This window comes from Oryzias latipes, chromosome 14, assembly GCF_053564925.1.
Source record: "Oryzias latipes strain Hd-rR chromosome 14, Olatipes_Hd-rR_3.1".
NCBI classification, from domain to species: domain Eukaryota; kingdom Metazoa; phylum Chordata; class Actinopteri; order Beloniformes; family Adrianichthyidae; genus Oryzias; species Oryzias latipes.
Genome location: NC_136250.1, coordinates 27,117,731 through 27,135,293, shown reverse-complemented (window position 1 = coordinate 27,135,293; position 17,563 = coordinate 27,117,731). Strand labels below are relative to the sequence as shown.

The following is a 17,563-nucleotide window of genomic DNA, read 5'->3' as shown; positions in this document are numbered from 1 at the left end:
TACATTGGAAGTCGAGTGTTTAGGCTTCCTTTAAAGACCCACTCCAAAGAAAACAGTGTTTTGGGTGTTTTTTACATGTTCATGTGTAAGCTAGTTGGCGTGCGGGTAAGCAAAGAGCTCTCAGCAGCCAATGCTCCAACACTCAGAGGGGAATTTGAATGAACTTCTGCTGCTCTGCAGAAACTATCACCTATAAAACAAGAAATTATTAGATTTAGGCTAAAAAAGGCATAATCATGATAAAAAATCACTGGGAATGCTTTAAAAATAGATCAAAAGATGATTATAAGGGGTCTTTAAAGTCTGTCACTTTGACTTTAATGTCCGAAAAAAAAGACGCAACATCAAAGGCGTGAAATATTAACAGTAGTTTTCTTGTTTTTTTTCTTCTAGTAATTGTAATTTAATGTATTTTACTCTTTTTTCCCCTCTTTTTCTCCCTCAATCCCAACGACCTGCATCGGCCCTTCTTGACTTTCATATTAAGGTAAGAGAACTCTGTCATTTTGCCTGTGAGATTTTCAGAGAGCATAACTGATCATGCGCTGCACAAGCAAAAGGAAATACCCACAATTCTTCAGTGTCTTTGAAACGCCACATGAAGCCAAATACAGTAAAGGTAGAGTTCAGATGAGTCAACAGTTAGGTAGAAAATGAATAAAAAATTCTCTTGATTGTTTTGCTAAATTTGTCCCTAAAGCCCCCTTCCCGTTTGTTCAGAGGATCATTTTCCTGAGGTTTTGGTGCCGGCTTCGGCTTTATGAAAACGCTGTTCCTGCAAGGTCTTGGTTCTGTGGGCTCTGTGGGTATTTGTCATGTTCAAAGGATCCCTAGTTTAGCTGCATCATTGCAAGCTGAAAAGAGAAATCTGGTCTCCATATCTCATTCTTACTGAAATGCCACCATTTGACTGTGAAAGTGGAAAGTGGGCCTTTCATGTGTGGGTTTTTTCCATTCTGATTTGCATTGCTTTTATTGAGCTCAGTTTTTCCGCAGACTGGTGGAGAGCCCTAGTGACTGCGTAACAAGCTGTTTTACCGTGGTTGTGTTGCTGTGTGTTCACCCGTGGACATTTGTCATTAGGTGAGGTGAGCCTCGCAGACATGTTGGCAGACGAGGCATAGTGAAGACGGCGTTTGATGTATTTGCAGTGAAAAGTGAGCTCAATCAGCTCTAAAGTCAGTTCGTTACGCATTTGATCCTGTGAGCCCAATTGACACAACTGGCAGGAACACACACACCAAAGAATGCATTGATATCACAGACAGAACTAGAACAACATTCTGCAAGAACCAAAATTCTCTTATTTACAAAAAGTTGTAAAGAAAAACTGTGGTTAAAAAAAGCTACTAATAATGTGACAAATGCCAAAGTGACTCCAAGAACACTGTATTTGTCAAAGGAACAATCATCAGGGTTTATTTAAGATGAGTTTTTGACATTTCTGTCAAAGCACATGCACAATATATTCATGTTTATCAATTTTGTGGTTTCTTTCACTTGCTGAGACACAACAAATGAGTTCGGGGTCACCAGTCAACATTAGTTTCAGTAACCAACAAAAGAGAGACGGTTAAGCTGAAAGTCTGCACTTTAACCTCATCTACCACTCCAGCAATAGCGCTAAATGTTCTCCATTTGTGTCACCTATTTTTAACCAGAAGCATAGTGCTGTTTGCTTTTTAAACTTTTTTGGGGGGATTTTCTAGTTATTTTTATGTCCAGACTTAAATTTCTTGGTTGAACTGAATTACCAACACATTAGAAATATCTAGTTTGGATAGAACTTACAATACACTACAATATATTTTGAAATGCAGCTTTATTGTTGACATAAATTGTGTGTTAATTGTAAGGAATGTTCTCGTAAAGCGTCTGGTGGCAACATCTTAAGGTGATGTTATAGAGCCACTACAAACAGGTTGCACAGACAGGGCTCCAGACTGCGAGCAATTGGTCGCATTTTGCGACCAAAATTTGAGAGTGTGCGACTGAATTTTACATCCAGTCGCACATGCGCGACCAGTAAATTTGCTTCCCCCACCCTTCGTATTTTTTATACATTAAACGTGGAAGGGGCACGTCAATGATCAATGAAATAATTAATGAGACGCAAGCGCACACGGACGCAGGCAGACACACACACTCGCGCACATACTCATGAAACGCGAGCACGTACACTCTCGCGTGATGCCTGTGTGCGAGGCGGCCACTGCGTGTGAGAAGAATAGGGACAGCCACTGTGAGTGGCTAAAATGCGTGGAGGGGGAGGGGCCTAGAGATAATCGAGTGCGCGTAAACATCTGTGGGAAGGAAACGGAGAGACAAATATCAAAACCTGATATGTGCGTCTGAGCTATGAGCAAGCAAACTATTGATTCGTTCTTCCCACCTGCGGCTAGTGTACCAGTGCCAGAGTGTACAGCAGGGGTCTCAAACTCGCGGCCCGCAGGCTATTTGCGGCCCCCAAGATGATATTTTGCGGTCCCCGCCTTAATATGAAGGTTTAATGTTACTGCAGCCCGCCAGTTTTAATGAATGACACTTTTTCAGTGTCGTGCGCGAAGCTGACCAACCAATCACAGTGGGGTAAATGACTCTTGGGGGCGGGACAATGACAGGGCTTGAAAGCAGGAAACCTGACAGCTCCATCCCCGGACCACACTAAGGAGTTCCTTACTTTCCTTTAGAACGTATCTAATCGCTCGTAATTTTCTAAATACATGCAGTCCGTGCTGAACTTTTCTCTGGGCCGCACAGAACCGGAGGAAGGTTTAGGTTTTGGTTACGGTTACGGCGGCGCATAAAACAGTCCTGCGCGGTTGTTACGGCAGCACACCGCTCCCGTCCCGCGGGTGTCGGGTCAGCTGAGGAGAATAAATGTCCCACACCTACATGCGTGACAGCTAACGGGGCTTGAACTTTAAACACGTGCGAGCAAAAACAACATTAGTTTTAGACACACTGAAAATACGTGGGGAAAATGCAACGATCGACGTGTTTGAGATGAACCAGCGGCTCGCCTAGATCGTTGGGGGGGGGGGGGGGGGGGGGGGGGGCTGTGAGATGAAAGCAAAATCTGCAGCAAGACTGAAGGAGGACAGGAAATTGGAATTGTCCTTAACATTCAATTTAGTTTTAATATTCTTCTCCCCCTTAGTATGATCTGTGTTATTATATATTTTATGATTATTTTAATGTTTTGTGATGTATATAGCCTTTTTTTAATGAATTGGTATTTTAAATTATTTTAATTAATCACTCCACTACAAAAACCATCAGGACACATGTCCCATAATGCATTGTTTTGTAGTCTGTAGATCAGCTTTCAGTCAGTTCAGTTTCCAGCTGTGTCCGGGTAGGTTTGCCCCTTGCTCCCACCCCTTTCTCGATTGACAGTTGATGTTGGAGCAAAAACAAAAATATATGTCACACACCAGGTGATCTGCACCTATTTGGTGTCACAAAGATAAATTTGTACTGTCATGACAGCGATGCTTTTGTTTTGTTGCATCTTCAAAAGTGCAGAATAAAATGTGACACTGAATTTGAAACAGCACATTGTAATTTCTGCATCTATTATTAAAGTATTTATTAGTAATTCAGTGGAAATTAGTAGATTTGGTTAGAATGTTGATTTTAGGTATGCGCCCCTAAACTTTCTGGTTGCGCCCCTAAAATTTTCAGTTAGGGGCCACTGTGCTCCTAGTGAAAAAAGTTAGTCTGGAGCCCTGACAGATGAAAACTGCTCATAGGTGTATATATGTGTAAGAAATGAGAAAAGTTGTAGTTTTTACTCAGATGTATAAGGATTTTACCCCGTTAAAACCATGGAAGAAGTATCAATAAATTGAGAACACGTTAATTATGTTTAATCATCCTATGTTTGATACATCACTGTGTGAATGTATAACTGATGATTGTAATGTTTTTTTTGTGTACTATTCTTATTTGATTGCTTGAAATAAACAGTGTAGAACATGAACAGTGTATAATCATTACGATGTGTATATGCAGTTCATTTGTGATTTGAGCATCAACTATCTAAATTTAATCTGATGTTCTGTGCCGTATACGCGATATAACAGTTATACATTGTTAGTAGATGTGTGAAAAGACATACGTGGAACGGTCATGGAAACCATCTTGACAAAAGCATGCACAGTTGTGTATGACTTACGTAATAATTGCATAAAAACTATGTAAAAATATGTGTAAACTGTGTAATTCTCAACCGACCAAAGATTTTGAAAAGCTGAAACTGAATTCACGTAAAGACGCGCCAGCCGAAACTCTCGATGAACATCTGCGGACATCAACGGATGACAAATGCAACACACACTGCGTGACACAGCCTCAAGGAAAACTGGGTTAAAGTGGTGAAACTCCAGAAATTGAAAATTCGTGTGTTTCTTTTCTCAGAAATATCTTTTATTTAATGGTTTGAGCTAAAAATCATTAAAGCAACTTGGTATAAGTAGCTGGAGAGCAAATGCTTTTACATTTGATGAATTTTGTATTTGAATAGGGAGATATTTAAATAGTGTTATTGGAATCAAAAATTATACAGTTCCACAAAGGAAAGGTACTTAGGACCCAATATTTGTTCCTTTTTTCCAGCCTATTCAAATATGAGCTAGAGGTCTCAGAATCTGCTTCTCTAATTAGAAACATTTGATGGCAAGATTAGTTAACATTGCATTTAGAGTCCTTGAGCAGTGATCTCACTGCTGCTAAAATATGTGCTGTCAGATCTGAGGAGCACTCAAGGTTTTCAGAATGAGGGAAAATTGGACCTTTATGTCTGGCAAGGGATTTGAAAAGATCTGCTTATTATTTTTGAAAAAACGTTATTCCACTGCGGGGGGAAAATCATCTTCAAGCAGTGGATGTTTCCAACCAATACCAGGAGTGGCCTTGATCTTTATATCAGAAACAGAACCTTTATTGCTAAATCCTGTTTGAAATAATCCAAGAGTTTCATGTCAGCATCTTCAGGTAACTCTTGCAGCTGCCAGTGTCTATTGGAAAAAAAAAAAAGAAGAAAATGCAGCACAAATATGTTGATAATTACAAATATTTTTTGGAGAGAGTATGTAGTTTGTCTGATCAAATAGGATGCACGTGAATTCTATCCCTAACTCTACGGCTTCTCTCTACCCCTACATTTAGCCCTCCAAGCAAAAAAAGTATCTTCGGGTTAGGACAGTACTACCACTTGATGACATCATGAAAAGTCGCCGGTCATTTATGTTGGCACGTAGCTGCCAGCGCTCAGAAAATACATAACATCGGTTTTATAACTTTAAAAAGTCAGGCAAAAACTCAATACTCACATTGAAATGTAAACTTCTGTGCTTTAGAGCACAGCCACGTAAAGAAACACCACGCATTTCTCCTCTGCGTCAAAAGCGGAGCGCGGATCACCCTACCATCAGAGGGATACCTGGTCCAAGTTGCTACTGCTTCTCCTTTAAAAAAATAAAAAATCTGACACCACTAAGGCTTCAAATACCAGTACAATCGGAGCAATAGGGAGGAGCCAGACGTGTAGGGAATGAATTCGGTTTTTGGCCATAGTCTTAGACAAGTTGTAATTTTATTTCAATGACCTCAGAAACATTAAAGAATATTTTCTCTTCGAATTTTTCCAACTACTTAGTGCTCTTCATTCAAAACATTTTATTAGAATTTTTTTTTTCTTCAAATATGCCCTGGGTTAGAAGTTTGGTCAGAGCCACAGATTGACTACACTATGTGTTCGACCGCACGGGCACATTGCCTTACAGTTAACCCGAGAAGACAGTTGTTCAAAACCTATAAGATAAAAGAATGATTAGAGAAAAGGTTGATGCTTTTCACTGTGTCCTCACAGCAAGTGGGCTCTGGTTTAAATCCTGGCTGTGGCAGACCGGCGGTCTATCCAGTTTGGAACCTGCCCTTGCCCCAAAGCAGCTGGGAAAAACTCCAGCAACTCATGACCCTCCACAGGACCAAGCGGGAATTGAGGATACATTTGTGCATGGTTGTGTAATGGGAAATGTTAGATAACCTGTCAAGGATTAACTTTTGCTATGATACTAAGCTTAAGGGGCTCATATCACAGGCCATAACTCCCAAATTAGAAATATAAACATGTTTGTTTTAAATAGCTCACATAGTAACAAATATATATCAAAGTCTGAAGCAGATGAGATCTAATAAAAGCCATAAAAGGCAACTGAAAAAGTGCTGTCATAAAATCACACATTTATTAGCTACAATAAGTCCACTTTTGCAAATTGGCACACACGCATCCCGTTTAGGTCATATCTGTGATTAAAGAGATGTCGGCGTTGCAGAAATGGTGCAAACTTGCATCAGCTCTATTCGCATAAGTGTGTGTGTGCAAATGTGGTCCCAACAGTTTGTCCTCCTTTCAGTCCTCAGAAGGTTACATTGAAATTCAGGTTAGGTTTTCTTTTGGCCAAAGGCAAGTAAGGATTCATTGTCTAGAATGTAACAGCTTGTGGTTCACGCAGAGGGAGACCGCTGATGGTTTAATAATATACAACACAGACTGGGCTGTCTTTCTGGAATTTATTGCATTTCACATTCTCAAATATGAATTAAACAGACATCCATTGGATTTAATATGTTTCCAATTGTCCGTGTTCACCAAAGTGTTTTGGGATAAAGGCTACAAAGGCTTGCTCTTTTGTGAAAGTGTGATATTGGAGGCAGAAATGTGTTTTGCTGAAACAGTACCTCGCAGGTGACTAACAGGCTTGTTTGTAGCTGTACCACTCTGACACTGTGGACACAGAGAGCAGGTTAAAGGACACAGAAAATGCTAATTTCTTTCCCTTTATACCATTCTCTCTTGGAAAAATAACGGGCTGGTTTCTCTTTGACAAGGCAGACATATGCTCTCTTCTGTCTCTACCTCTGTCTTTTTTCCTCTGAACAGATTTCATAGCTGTCGACTGAGGCTGGGAGAACCCGCTTCAATTATTAGCATTCTGTAGATGTGCCTTTGGTGGTAAATGATTGGAAAACCACAGAGGCTGAGAGAAGGAGATAGACATGCAGCCCTGGCTGATGTTGCTTCTGCGTTAAGGAGAAGGTGGATGGATGCACGTCACAGTGGAAAACAGCTTTACATTTTAGAGCATTCACTCCAGTGTTCTTGAGTGTCACTGGTTGGGATTCATGCTGTTGTCAAAAGCAGACATGACACGCGAGCATATATGTTCCATTAAAAGCTGATCTCTTTTCACCAAACACATTTTGAGGAGTGCGGTCACTTCTGAGGCTTTGAAAATCTAAACTGGTGGTTTTAAAGTCCTTAAAATGTCTTGAGAGAGTTTAGAGGCCATCAAACTACCTGAGAGATAGAGTGTCTGCTCTCAAACAGAAGATTGAGTGATCACATTCACAGTTGGGTCTTACCAGAGGTCCTAAAAAAGTGCCTTTGCTCTTGGTACCCCCCCATGAAGAGATGGATTTGGAGGTTAAATCTCCACTCTTTCCTGATGTGGCTGTTCTTCAGAAAAACAGTCATTTTGCTCACTCAGGTATTTAATAAGAAGTGGAATTTTAATTAGATCCCCATGTATTATTTGTAAGATTCGAAAGACAGATGATGCATCAACTTGAAAAGGTTGCTTGAATTCTTTTAACATTCCAGACTTTGTCTTTTAGCTTTCTAGTTTTTATTTTATATAATACACTTTCACAGAAAGAAATGAAAATTTTCCTACTTGTCTCTTACGAACGCTCTAAGAAAAATAAGTCCAGTGTTTAAAAATGGAAATAAAAATCTGGCAGTGATAGAAAAAGTATGTAAATTGGTCTAACTGAATGCATTGGAGACACAGCATGGAGGAGATTGATCTACAGCCAATCACGATGCAGAACAGGATGCGCTGTAAAAAAACAAAACATGCAAAGTTATATTAAAAAAAAAATCCACACACCAGCGAGACAGTGAAGGATGAATAATGTCATAGTTAGGGACCACTGTGGCTATATCATTAGAACTTTTGAAGAAATTCCCAAAGTACTCTGAATACAATCTAATGTGGTAATAATTGAATTTATGTCTACTTCTAACTGAACTCCACCCCACAGCCCAGAAACAAAACATCTGATCTCGACTCCCACTGTCTTCCGTGTGCATTTCTGCAATGGTCTGATAAACGATCTCTGGGTTATGAAGCCGTTCACAGTTTCAAAAAAAAAAAAAAGCACTCAGCAACACATGGTGTCTGCAATTCCAGTATCTAATGACTGCAACTCCCCCAGCACTGTGTGAGTGTATGGGGCCTCTCACCAGCGAGGGGCTGAGGTGAACACATTAGAAGACAGAACGGAGAAAGAAAGCAGCACAAAAGATGGCTGTAATGCAATAAGGATGAATAAAAGGCTTTTTAATGAGGAGGCCTCTCTTCCTCTGACATTCCCTCTGCCATTATTCTGAGTGGGAAGTAAGAGCAGCAGGGCCTCAAAGCTGGGGCTACTGGAGACTTGGGTTGGCCGGGTCAAAGCACAATCAAATCATCTGTCAAAGGGACATTTTTTTGTCATTCTGCATCACGTAAAGGTCAGGTTTGCAGACTGCAGCTGCCATCTGCTGTAGTGGGTCAAATTTTATCCAGATAATAGAAGAACATTTTAAAAAATGGGCGTCTTAATATCTAAGCTTTGTTGTGAGGTTTTTTACCTGTGTTTGAAAAAACAACCTGTGCATTCCACTCACGTGCAGTGGGCTGTTTGTGTCGGTCTTTAGAGCTCACAGAGGAACAGCGCGTTTCATTTTGGGGCTGTGGCTGCAAGGCATGGCTGCTGTTCAAATGGATTGGATTAAGATCAACAGTTGTCCACCTTAGGGAGAGCCGGATGAATCGTTGTGTCACAGATCATCCTCAAGTGTAAACAGGCTGCATACGCGCTTTGATTTGGGTGCATTATTTGCACTTTTCCCCTCTGTGTCTCAAGTTTCCGTTGCTTGATATCCTGTAAGACCAAAAGTACACGGAACACTACGGCGGCAAAGTTTTCAGTGTTATCAGATGATTGCTGCATGCAGTCTCAGAGCTGAATTCACAGTGGAAATTCACCAGACCGAATCCGACACAGTTTACTGTGAAGTTTTTTTTTTTTTTTTATCTCACCTGAACTTATACCAGGTCTGTTCCATTAGAACTGCTTTGAAATGACCTTTGCATAGGATGCAAGCCAAATATCCGTCACACCTGAGCCACATATCTTCATCTCTCTTCTTTGGTTTTGAACTTCAGACTTTGTTTTTCAGTTTTCAAGTTATTAACAGCAGTTGGAAGTCTACATCCACTGCAATCATGGACTATACTTTAATAAATTAGAGATCCAATTTAAAGCTTTGTTGCTTTCCCAGTCGATGCTGACGAGGATTCATCAGACCAGCTCTGGTATTCGGGCGGTTATCTCCGTCCTGCAGTCGTATGCAAATTACTGACCGTCTCATCTGGAAACCCTGTCCCTGGAAACATAAGGAAGGAATTAAGAGGAGATAATTGTTCAGACAGCTGAGCTCTCAAACTACTTTCAACCTAATTGACACTCCCAACCCACTCACTTAACATGATATGTAACTGCTTCCTTGTTTCACACAGCAAAGTATGTAAAGCAGCCTGACGGGTTCTACTGTTTTGTTTACTGGCATGTGTTCATGTCAGATCATGAGCAGCTGTCTCAGCAGATAGAAAAGCCCACAACCCCCATGAGGAGACAGGAGGACTTACACAGGGCTTTCACTCATCCCACACAAGTTTGGGACCTGTTTGGCATTTGCAAGTTAGCAGACTTTTTTCAGCCTTTGCCCTTTTTTTTTTCTCGTAGACCGACTGCCAGAATTTTTTTATTTGTCCAATGTGATAGGATTATGCTTCCTCTTTTTACTTTTGAGACACCTGCACAAATATTGCACACAATTTCAGAAAAAAAATGGAATCGAATTTGCCTCGCAGTCGAAGCATGCTGTTTAGTAGGCATGCAACAGTTCTTGATCAAAAACCGATCAGAAATTGATTGTTTACAACAATTGTGCACAATTTAAGATGGATTTAATAATTATCGTTTTATTACATAATACCACGCTTAGTAAAAGTCAAGTGAAAAGTTTTTCTTAATTGTTTATTGCTTTTTAGCTAATTTAAAAAGGGATTATTTTGAATTTTCATTGTCTTTGGTTTTGTTTTGGAATGCACAAGTCCCACATCGAACCGAAACAAATCTGTGACCCAAAAATGAAGGTTTGTGGTAGGAAAAGTGAATTGTTGCTTCCCTATTTTTTAGCACCACTGAAGCTATTATAGGATTATTTTTAGTGCAACTTTCCAAACTTTTTATTTTTTTTAAAGCAGCACAGTGTTCTGTGTCCTGATTGGCTGTTGACCTTGTCAATCAATCTCCCTTTTGTCCATCTTCTGTACAGAATGTTTTCAGTTTGCCAAATTTGCATAAATATTTGAGAAGGTTTTGATGCAAAGATTTGTCAGAGTTTAAACAAGAGTGAAACGTGTGGAAATGTTATTGTCTGTCTGTATAAAGTGCATAGGGAGGGGTTTTACAGCCTTAAAACATTCATAATCCTTCCTATTTTTTTTGTGAATTGTGGAAGAAAAACAAAGATCTGCAGGTAATAAAGTGCTATAACACCTCTGTGGGGTCGGAAGTGGAATGGGGGGGGCTTGTGTCCACAAAAGGCATTTAACACATTTGTTTGTGTTGACGTTTCCAAGGAAAGTTTGACCTTTTGTACATTTTCATCTATTGCTGTTAACATTGGCCTCATGGGTTAAAAGCACATGGTTCATTACAATTACAATTAAAATCCAATGTTTGGATAGACTACATATATGTCAAAACTAGGACATACATATTGGAAATAATCACAGTGGCAGAAAAATTAGACCAACGTTTGTGCAGTTTTTGCTTGTTTTTAGAATGCAAATGACTAATGTCACTAATACTGACGCTGGTCTGGAGCGTCCATTACCACTTTTAGTATGCAAATTTATGACGCTTTTTTTCATACAGAAAGCAAAAGCATTACAAGCCTGTACCATCAGACCAACTGTGGGCTGCACAATAATCACCATCTTTGGCTTATCCACATCAGCAAACATCGGTTTTGTTTTGAAATTTGTGTGGCAGATAAAATGTGGGCAAGATAAACCCAAACCTGTTGTGGCTGTCTTGTATTTTCACAGGATTGAATTAGATTTTTCAAGATAAGACAAGTTTTTGTCCTTGAAAAGCTGTTGACTGTGTTGTTAGGCGAATGTGTCTTGTGTGTGAGGGCATTTTTGCATTTGTGGTAGATGAGTTTTGGCTTAGAATCAGAATAAATTAGGCTCTGTTAGTAGGAGCGGTAACTGATTTACAGTATGTAGCTAGAATGACAATGTGGCATTTATCACTGCCTCCCATGAGACGGATCACAACTAATCGCTCCTATCGGATCAGCATTTTCTCATCAACAAAAATATGAAACAGCAAACTTCATTACCACTTTTGTTGACGAATCTCCATATTTTGACAGTTTTTTATATTTGCATTAGTTGCAGGCAGTGCAGGCATGTAATACTTTTTTTTGGTTTTGTTTCAAGGTTGAATTTTGCATGCGATTAAAATTTCCTTTTGAGCTCCACAAAGGTCACTGCGTCCTTTGATGCTTTTTGACAGCACCATTCAAAAATAACCCCTACAGTGCTAATGTGAAGCTACCAAAGCATGCTTGACATTTCGCTTAAAGGGGACACATTATGAAAGGAAAAGTGTGCACGAGGGTTCCTGCTTAAAAACTATGTAGAAACGCACCTTTAGCGAGAACACTAGTTTGAACCGCTTATTTTATGTGTTCAATCATTTTTCAAGTACATCTGGGTTACTATTTATACCTCTGATTTTGAATATGTACTTCAATCCCTGCTGCAATTATTCAACCTCAAAAAAGAGACTTAAAATGGGCAAAAACAAGCTTTTCTGCTAACGGTAAACTACATCCATATTTATGATAACATATTATCTTTGGCACACTAAAGAATGATTTTTAATGAAATATGACATCATTTTGAGTGTTTATTTTCCTACCCGGATGTAAGACTACTGGATCTCTGAGGCTTTCGTTTCTTTTCATGACATCCACTTATAGAGGCGGCCTTGTCAGCGTGATCCAAACAAATATCTGAACTTTTGCAAAGACGGATGTGCATGTTGTGCATATAAAATAAAGACATTGTTGCCAATCTCCGCTAGCTCCACTGAGAACGTGGGTGTGTGTGTTAGCCTGCAGACTTTTCCTGGAAGAGTTTGTGACGTCACAATGTGGGGACCCGCTCGTTTCCGTGGATTGGGAGGGGCTGGTGCTCAGAGAGAAGGTTTTAGAGGAATGGAGCAAAATACCACTTGGGGTTGTTCTTGGTGAGAAATTAACGTTATATATAATACACCTAAAAGCTCCTAAAACCTGATTTTCATAAAATAAGCCCTTTAAACAATAAAGTAAGTTTTATGGGTTTAACTTATCAGTGTTTTTTTTTTAACTTGTCCTGTCCAACAGCTGGGCAAACAGATGACAGCTGAAGGCCTCTTGTGTTGGACATATTTTACTTTTCCAACAGGGGTTATGAATCTTCTGACAAACCAGAGGTATGTCTGAATAAACCCCTTTTGTAATCGAGGCCAAACTTTTTTCATTTCAATTGTTTTTGAAATTCTTTTTTGTTGGTCCGGACGGAAAAGGAAAGAAGGGTGTTGAATCATTTGATACAACCAGATTTCGACACTTCCTGTATTTAGTCGGATTGAAAATCCCAAAAATCTGTTTCATTTTTGGATAGATCTGAAACAATTTTGACACCACGAATAATACGTTTTTTTGTGGTAGTAAACAATTGTCTGCACAAATGGAAGCAAAAGGTCAAATGGAAAGAAATTTGAATGGACTTATGCAGTAGCTACATACTTTTATAGCAGTGAGTCTTCCTAAATCCTTTCCGTCTCGCCAACAACCTTTGAACTCGCCCACTTCAATGAAACTATTTACTTTTCATGTTATTTTCAGTCATGTCCTATACTCTCTGACTTGCTCTCATTTGCAGTTGCTCTTTTTCCCTTGGAATCTCTTTGTAGGTGAAAGGAATGTGTGAATGCGACATGCACTCTGGGTTTGTTGCAGAGCCTCACCAGCCTACCCCCCTGATACTTATGACAAGTACAAAGAAAAAAATATGGCAATTTGGATATTCTGTAATCCTCGTCTTTCTCTGGAAGCTACATCTGGGAGTATGAGTCTGCATTAAACCTTTCTTGTACAGTATATCATCTCACCTTGCTTTCTTTCAGTCTTCTGTTGCTCTGTTCTCTCTGTCTTTGTTCCAAACTTCTTCCACTCTACTTTCTTCTGCTGTGTTTTTCCTCTTCTTTCCCACTTTGTTTCTGTGTCCCTCATTTCCTCTCTCTGGGGGAGTCTGGGATCAGAGAGGCGATTTGGTGCCAGGCTGCAACAATACTTCATGTTAATAAAAAAGGATGGTTGGAGGTACGCTGGGGGCTGCACAGAACATTTTTTCAGCTAGTTTTCTTTGTTTTGTTGTGGCGGGAAAGAGTCTCACGCTGCACAGTTCCATCATCATCACAGGCAGCAGTTTGTGGTTGCAGTCAGTCCTATATTTTAGCTGCTCCAATTTTATTTTTGGACCTCAAAACGGGCTTCTGGTGCACGTGTTTAGTGGGCTGTGCTGTACATTATGTCGTTTTCTATTTGGACGGGGAGATAAGGAAAGTTGTGCTTTTAGCAGGATTTAATAAGAAATAAAGGAGAACGCCAACAGAGGTTCCTACTCTTTTTCAGAACGTAATGGTGTGAGGAAATGTTTGGAAAGTAGAAGCGTGAAGAGATTCCTGTAAAGGAGCTGCTTCCAGTTGGCTTGAAATGAAAAGCAGGTCACACCCAGTCAAAATATGGATTGAATCCCAGCTTTTTGCCTAAATGTTTTTGAAACTCTAAAAACAGTAGTTGTAAGTGCAATACCTGTAGCTCCTATTTAAACAGAACAAAATATTGTGGATATGACAGTATGTGATACTCCAGAATTATTTTGTTTGACTTTGTTTGGGCATTTTTTTTTGTTATTTAATACTTTTAGTACAAATAGATAAAATATGCTATATTATTAAAGAATAGAAGATGTAATAAATGACTAATAAGCATTTAAAAATAAAACAAAACCTTTGACAGTATTGGGCTGACTTCCAGCATATTTGCTTTGTTTACTAAAAAAAATCAAATAAAACTTAATTAAAATAAAAACAAAACATAAAAATTACACAAAACCAACCCAATTCACCCCCTCCCCTTTTGACACATAAACCCCATGACCCCCCCACACATGGCACATCCTTATGTACTTACGTAGCACTTTCCCTTCTCCACCTTCTTTAAGACCCAAATCGCTTCACACAGTCCCGCTCGTCCATTCACACATTCAATCATACGATCGTGGCAGCACTAACCAGGCCACCTGGAGCCCTGTGGGCTTCAGGATCAGGATTTACTTTACCTCTGTGTTGCAGAAGAATTTACAAGCTGTAACAAAACCCCAAACCCTTTTACCTTCCCCATGCTTCAAATCAGAGATTAAAAGCTGCAATAACTGTGTGCATTGATGCAATTGGGTTTTGCATCAATGCATAATTCACCAATTGTTGCATAATAGTCATCCTGCTTTTGTTAAATAACCTATGTGAAGGTTCAGAAACTCACATTTTCCTTACTTATTTTGCGATGGTCAAAAACTATTCCCTCTTTAGTTTGTCCATCTTTAAAATAGATACATATATTACAGATAATACCTTATTTTTTACCTGATTAAAGAAACTGAAAAAGCAGCAATTGGAGCAATGTCAAGCAAAGCACTTCTTATTTTCTATTTTATCTCATATTTTTCATCATTACAGAAATGAATAAACTGTTTGAAAAGGTACTTCTGTGGTTAGATTTATTATTCACAGAGTCTGTTCTGTATATAAATATTTATAAACCATAGGAGTGTCTTTCTGTTTCACTGCAACATCTAACAAACAGCTGAACTTTGAAATCCTTGTTTTTTACACAGCGAGGCTTTTTTTTTTCATTTTTAAGGGGAAAGAGGTTTAGTAGTGTCATATTAGGCCAAGAGGACAACTCCCACGTTGGAAAAAAAAAAAATTGGTATTAGATATTCCAAATACAGATCAATTAGTTACTTAATAAAATGGGTTCTGCAGAAATGAAATTGTGAATTTTAAAATCGGTCTTCTAGTTTGACATTGAAATTCTGAGTAGCCGCGTTGCCTTCAGGTTTATCTGCTGGCAAAGCAGGTGTGTTGGAGTGCTGTGCAGACTCATTTCAGAGCAGCAATATGAACCCAAAAATGGTTGTTGATAGAGAACTCGTGGCACCAGAGCAGATGGCATATTGATCCCAGCCTCCAGTTTATTGAGACCCTCAGTCTGTGACCTTTAGCATTGCTGATTGCCACCTGCTGCAGCTTCTGTCCAAAGAACTTTTTCAGAAATGATGCCAGACAGAAAGAAAACGCCACCAAAATGCAACTTTATTCTACAGTTACAACATCTTCGAGTTTTTTGCTGCAACAAATATTCTGTACTACTTTTCCTTCTCAGCCTGAATTTGATTTTGTTATGAGTTTTTAGGAGCTAAAATGGCAATAAGTATTTTTTTTGTTTTCAGACAGAACATGAAGATCACTGAAGTGCAAACTGAAAACTGTCAGTCAGTCTCTCACCGCACAAAAAATCCCACTTCTTGGTCATCCCCCAAAGTCGGCAGCAGCATCTAGCCATATTGTTATTCACATGGTGTGTTCAGCTGTTGAAGACATTGTCATGGCAACCAGTAGATCTGTTGTTGCTGATGTTTATTGGAACCAGTGCATGCATGTGTGCAAGGTGAGATGCATGCTTAATTACTGACCTCAGGGGCTTGTCATCCAAACTGCTGATGACACACTGACTCAAAACAATCTGACACTTTCTTTGTTTTCTGCAGGCTCTCTGTAACATTCAAGTCACATCAATTATATTATGATCATTTATTCTTTAAAAAGCGAATGTCATGAAATGAGAACAGGGGCCTTTTGTCTTTTGCCTCAAGCGCAAATGTGTCTGTGATGAAAAACAGAATTTGCTAATAACCTCACCAGGAGGCTTTAATGTCTTATATAAATTAGCATTTTACATTTTGTATGGTTCTTAATCATTAAGTGAAGAACTCATTTAGACAGCATCCCTAAACAGATGTCTCTTTAGAAGTTTTTATTTGAAGTGACTGCTACAATTAGCAAAAACCCACTGAAATGCATTTTTTTTCTAAAACCGCAGAGGCTCAGCATATTTTGTTGGCAATTAATGATGTAACGGAGCATCAACTCCATTCTAGATGTTTGTGCTGTGTAATCATTCCATGTCGCACAGTTTCTCAACTGAACGCTGTGGGTGGGAAACCAGTTTAAGGGTGTATTCCGACCGGAAAGCTTCATTTGTTCCGGATAGACTTCTGAACTTTGGGTTTGGTCTGTATTCAGACTGGAGTCTACCGAACATTTCTGATTCGACCCAAAGCTCGTAAACAAAACCATCTGACTAAACGAAGGTGGCGCAAAGCAATAAGCAGCAGGAATTAAAGAAGTCCTGCGCTTTGCCATTTTGAACGTCTTTAACAACGTCAGGTACAACACTTGTTACTTGCTGCTTTGCTGCAAGGCAGTTACTGAGAAGACGAGAAGAACTCCAGCAAATGTGTTTGCTAAATGATGGGCTAATGGACAAAGCCAAGTGCGGACTTTTGGTTGCTGCTATTGATAACAATAAATGCTGTGAGCTTGGAAGAGCAAAATTAAAAGAAAACAGCCATACTCAACAGCTGCATTTTTAATTCTTCACACTAATAAATACACAATCTCTCACATTCATTCCATAAGGTTCAGACTTTTCTCAGAAGTTAGCTTTTTTCTTGTTAAAGTAAAGCTTTGTGAATTATTTCTAGACATGCCAAAACCTCTTAGGATCAAGATGAAAGGCAATCTCATACGCAAAACACCAGGTTATAGCATGTTATTGAGTTAGGACATCAAAAGCACAAGTGTATCAGGCTGAAATATTATGGAAGCAGTCATCCCATAAAAACATCAGTGGATGTCTTAAAACAGTGAAGAACGGCGGTACTTAAGATACAATTTATTACCTGTATTCCCTCATGATACAGGTGGGTTTTCAGTCTGATAGCTAAGAGAAACAGCTCACTTGACCCAGATGCAGTCTTGCTGCTGCTCTTTCAGAGGTAAAATCTGAGATGGGAGGTCTTAGGGCGTGGCATAAACAAGTGTAATCACATCCGTTATGCAGAGATGAAATCAACATGTTCGTAATGATGTAACTGTTTTCTATGCAACAGTTTGTGATATCAGCAACACGGGATACAATCTTACAAACCAACGCTTGACTCATTTAGTTTTGCTTTCATTCATTTTGTCT

The 17,563-nt window shown here is 39.3% G+C and overlaps 1 protein-coding gene across 13 annotated transcripts in view; it reads left to right on the top strand.

Moving 5' to 3' along the window:
• The window catches only part of ncam1a (neural cell adhesion molecule 1a), a 309,203-nt gene that overhangs the window by 94,025 nt on the left and 197,615 nt on the right, over nt 1–17,563 (top strand). The gene's annotated exons all lie outside the window — the stretch shown is intronic.